This window comes from Petaurus breviceps, unplaced genomic scaffold, assembly GCF_028583685.1.
Source record: "Petaurus breviceps papuanus isolate PSGF00001 unplaced genomic scaffold, PetGlider_PUasm1.0 86901, whole genome shotgun sequence".
NCBI classification, from domain to species: Eukaryota; Metazoa; Chordata; class Mammalia; order Diprotodontia; family Petauridae; genus Petaurus; species Petaurus breviceps.
In genome coordinates this window covers 12,599-17,617 of record NW_027186799.1, presented here as the reverse complement: position 1 = coordinate 17,617, position 5,019 = coordinate 12,599, and the positions used below count along the sequence as shown (strand labels likewise).

The window sequence follows — 5,019 nt, the reverse complement described above, 5'->3', positions numbered from 1 at the left end:
GTTGCAGTAACTTCTTTGCTGATATTTTCTTTAAAATTTTTTTGTGTTAATATTCAATAAGAATGTTTTCTATAGTTTTCTTTCTCTACTTTTACTTTCCCTGATGTAGTCATCAAGATAACATTTGTTCTCTTACTTGCTGCTCTTCCCCATGCCCTGATGGCCATGGCCATTTCCAGCATCTCTGATTAAAGGTGTCTTCTCAACATGATGAACCAAGAGATGTCTCTTGAGGATTACAGTAAGAAGCTACTTGAGCACAAGAAGACTAATGAATATCTCAAATCATTAAGAGAACAATTGAAAGATCTTATTAAGTCATGAAAAGTCTGAAAATGATCTGAAGGCCTTACAAAATGTTGGGCAGATTGTGGGTGAATTACCTAAAAAAATAATAGAAGAAAAATTCATTGTTAAAGCAAAAAATGGACAAAGTTTGGTTGTAAGTTGTCAGAGTCATCTTGACAAAAGTAATCTGAAGTCAGGGAAAAGAGTTGCTTTGGATATGACTATATTTACTCTCATGAGATATTTGCCTCTCCCCTCCCAGAATGATCCACTGATTTATAACATCTCTCATGACAACCCTAGGAATGCTTCTTATCCTGAGATGGGAGAGCTAGCTGATAAATCAGAGAATTGAGAGTATTACCCCTTACCAACCCTGAGTTATTCCAATGTGTAGGAATAATAACAAAAAAAGGTTGTTTGCTAAATGGACTACCAGGAACACCAAAAAAAAAAACAACCCCTCACTCTTGGCAAGAGTTGTTGCTAGCCAGCTGGATGGCAATTTTTTAAAGGTTATATCTAGTTCTGTTGTAGACAGGTACATTGGTGAAAGTGCCTATTTGATCAGAGAAATGTTCAATTATGCCAGGGATCACTAGCTGTGCATCATTTTCACGGATGAAATAGATACTATTGGTGGCCATTGTTTTTCTAAGTGTACTTCAGCTGATAGAGAAATTCAGAGAACTCTAATGGAGTCACTGAATCAGATGGTTGGATTTGATCCTTTTCACAAAGCAAAAATGACCATGGCTACAAACAGACCAGATACATTGGATCGTGCTTTGTTACATCTAGGAAGATTAGATAGAAAAATACATATTGATTTACTGAATGAACAAGCAACATTAGACATAATGAAGATTCATGCCAGTTCTGTCACAAAACAAGGTGAAATAGATTATGGAACAATTGTGAAGCTCTAACATGGCTTTAATAGAGCAGATCTGAGAAATGTTTGTACTGAAGCAGGTGTGTTTACAATTCATACTGATCATTATTTTGTTGTAAGGAAGATTTCATGAAAGCAGCCATAAAGCTGATTCTTAAGAAATTGGAGTCTAAACTAGACAATAAACCTGACTGAGTTATAAGACAGGAAAGTTATTATTGCAATATAAAATAAGGTTGAGGATAATAATGTATGTATTGCATAAGATCTCATTAAAAGCATATAACATGCAAAGTAATAATTCATTAGTCTTATATACTTTGCTAGTACAGAAAACTACACCGGTCAATGTATTTGTTGCAGCAAATTAAATGAGCTACATTAGACAGGGTTTGGATTGTTTATTTTTTTTTAAATAGTTACTGTGTAAGCAATATATGAAACATTGAAATGTTTTGAGATATCGATTTTAAAGAATATTTCTTAATGACATTTTATATTATTTCATTTGTTTTCTTCCTCCCAAAGAATTGAATAAAATTTGTTTGATTCAAGTCTCTTGCATAGTAAAAACAAAACAACATATTTGTATAATAGAAGAAATGTAGTAGGATCCCGTCTTTGTTATTTTTTGCAAATAGTTTATGTGATATTAGAATTAATTGCTCTTTGGATGTTTGATAGAATTTTCTTGTGAATTTATCCAGTCAGGTTTGGTTGGTTTTTCCCCCCCTTTGGGAGTTCATCTATGGCTTGTTCATATTCTTTTTCTGAGGTTGAGTTATTTAAATTATTTCTTTTTCCTTTAGTATTAGCTTATTTCATTTAAATTGTTGATTTTATTTGCATTTATTTAGCTGTGAAAAAATTTTCTAATATTCTTTATTTCTCCTTCAATTGTTATGGATTCCCCTTTTTGATATTGGTAATTTGGCTTTTTCTTTTTTTTAATCAAATTAGTTAATGGTTAAATCTTTTTTTAAAACTGCTCCTAGTTTTTTTTTTTTGTTTTCAATTTTATTAGGCTCTTCTTTGAAAAAGTTTCTCTTTTGATGTTTAATTGGAATTTAAACATTTTCTGATTTCCTAACTTTTTAGTTACATATTCAGTTAGTTGATCTGTTCTTTCTCTCTTTTACTTGATGAAAATCTTTAGAGATACTAATTTTCCCCTGGGAACTTCTTTGCTTCATTGAGGCTGATTCAATGTTTGGTGAGTCCTTGCCTAGAACTACCAAATCATCAGAAATCCTAGACATACTGTATATTGCCCTTCAAGTTCACTTGATACAGCTTCATTTCCATGCCAATTATCTTGATTCTTTTTGCGTACTTCTCTTATTTTGCCCCCACTAGAATGTAACTTTTAGTCTTTTACTGTTGTTCTTTTTATATTATCTTAGCTATAATTTAGCACAGTGCGTGGCACATAAACTCTTAATCACTACTCTATCTATCCATCTATTCCTGGCTGCATCACTTAAATTTTGATATGTTGTATCATTGTTGTCATTATCTTTAATGAAATTAACTATTATTTCCAGGATTTGTTTTTTGACCCAACAATTCTTTAGGATTTAGTCATTTAGTTTCCAGTTAATTTTTGATCTTTCCTTTATTAGCCTTTTATTTAATATAATTTTATTTTATTGTGGTCAGTAAGGGGCATATTTAATATCATTGCTTTTCCATTAGAATAGAAACACCTCATACTTACCAAAGTTCCTTGTAATTTCTCACTTAAAGGTACCTTTTTGTGTTTCTCTTGGCCCCTGTGTTTGTATTTCAAAGTTTCTGTTTAGCTCTGGTCTTTTCATCATGAATGCTTCAAGGTCATCTCTTTCATTCAAGGATCATATTTTTCCTCGCAGGATTATACACAGTTTTTCTAAGTAAACTATTGTTGGTTATAGACCTATATATTTTGCTTTGGGATATATTGCTTTCTGTGCTCTCTTTTCCTTTCCACTGGCAGCTTCTAAATTTTGTGTGATTCTGACTATGTGATTCCTTACCACTTGAATTATTTCTGAGTGCTTAAAGTTTTTTTTTTTCTTGGAAGCTCTGGATTTTGGCTTCCTGGGAACTTTAATTTGGGGGTAGATTATTTTCTATTTTCACTTTTCCCTCTCATTCTTAGAGATCTGGACAATTTTCTTTCAATATTTCTTGAAATATGATGCCTAGACTTTTTTTTTTTTAATTATGGTATTCATGTAGTGCAATGATTTTTACATTTCCCCCTTCAATTTGTTTTCCACATCAGTTGCTTTTGCTATGAAATACCTTAGATTTTCTTTTTCTCTCCAACATTTTGCCTTTATTTTAATATTTCTTATTGTCTCTTAGGATCAATAACTTTTATTTGATTCTAATTTTTAAGGAAATTTACCTGAGTAAATTTTTGTCCCTCTGGTCTTAAACTGTTAATTATCTTTCCAAGCTTCTCATCTTGGTTCTTTTCCAATTCTTTATGTTATCTCTCTTATTTATTTAATAATATCATTTTAGCTCTATTTTAAAAAACATAATTTCTTTTAGGAATTCGAATTAATCTTGAAGCCAACCTATCTTTATAGGTTTTATAGAGCTATTTTATCTTCCAGGTTTTCTTGTTAATCTGACACTGTAATAGCTCTTTAATTTTTGTTTACTTATTTTTTAGTGCAGAGGCCTTTCTCCTCAGAGATCTCTGTTCCATGGATCATATTAATCTCACTGAGGGCTTTTCCTTTTGGAAAAGGAAGAAATTGTTCCCATTTCCTTTTTCCTCACTGGACTGTTCTTTTGCCCAGCAGCTCTCTGAGAGGTAATCACTCCTCTGATCATATTTTGTTGAGGTTCTCTGCTTAATATGAGGGAACTTTTCATGGAGTACAAAGTCTCCTCTACCTGCTAAAATAAGTTAAGGCCCATTCCTCCACCGGGGAGGCCTTTCTTTTACCCTACAGCTGATTCTATCGTGCTCCCTCATTCTGACATTTGTCCAGGGGGACTTTCCTTTGGCTGGTTGTTGAGTCTGTGGTCCACCAAACTTGGATAAAGCAGCCACCATACTAAGGTCATTCTCTGCTCTGTGGGCTAAGATGTCAAACTTTCTACTCCTTCTTCTGGTGATAGAGGTCATAGTGATTGTGCTGAAAGAGTTGAGTCATATGGTGGTTGGAGGTTGTCATGTAGTAATTGTATATCTTCCTCCTACTCTATTATCTTGGCTGGCTCTTTCCCTCATTATGTAAGGGAAAGGCACTAATGAAAGGTTGGGTAGACTTGACTTCACTTTATCTGAAAACTACATGGATCATGGAACTGGGAAGAAGGTGAAAAGACATTTCCCCCACCCCCCCAACTTTGAATATCAGAGGATAGAAGACAAATATAGGATGTGTGTGTATGTGTGTGTGTGTGTGTGTGTGTGTGTGTGTGTGTGTGTGTGTGTGTGTAGGAGGGTGGTCTCTGTAAGAGGAGCTCTCAGACATCTGATTATTAGTGACTTGGAGATTTTCATATACCTCTGGGACTAATGGTTCCACATGCAAGGGTTTCTGGGTTTTTTTTCCTCTTTCTTTTAGTAAAACTCTCTTCTCTAATATTATGAACTGTATACTTATAATGGGAAGTCACTCTCTGTATCCTAGTGTCATGTGCACATTTTTCAAAGTTTCTTACATCTGGAAATTATAAGCCAAGACTAGAGAAAATACACTAAAGTGAACCAGGCTTCTCTTGTGTCATGAGAGAGTCTTTGGCACAAGGGTGAGATAGTTCTCCAATGGTTATTGGGTATTTCCATGCCTGTCCAGCAAGATAGTGAACTCCTACAGGGCCTAGATGAT

The 5,019-nt window shown here is 33.8% G+C and overlaps 1 pseudogene; it reads left to right on the top strand.

Annotated features, from left to right (window-relative positions):
- Positions 1–207: 207 nt before the first annotated feature.
- On the top strand, positions 208–1,378 carry LOC138176346 (26S proteasome regulatory subunit 10B pseudogene; annotated as a pseudogene).
- Positions 1,379–5,019: the final 3,641 nt, after the last annotated feature.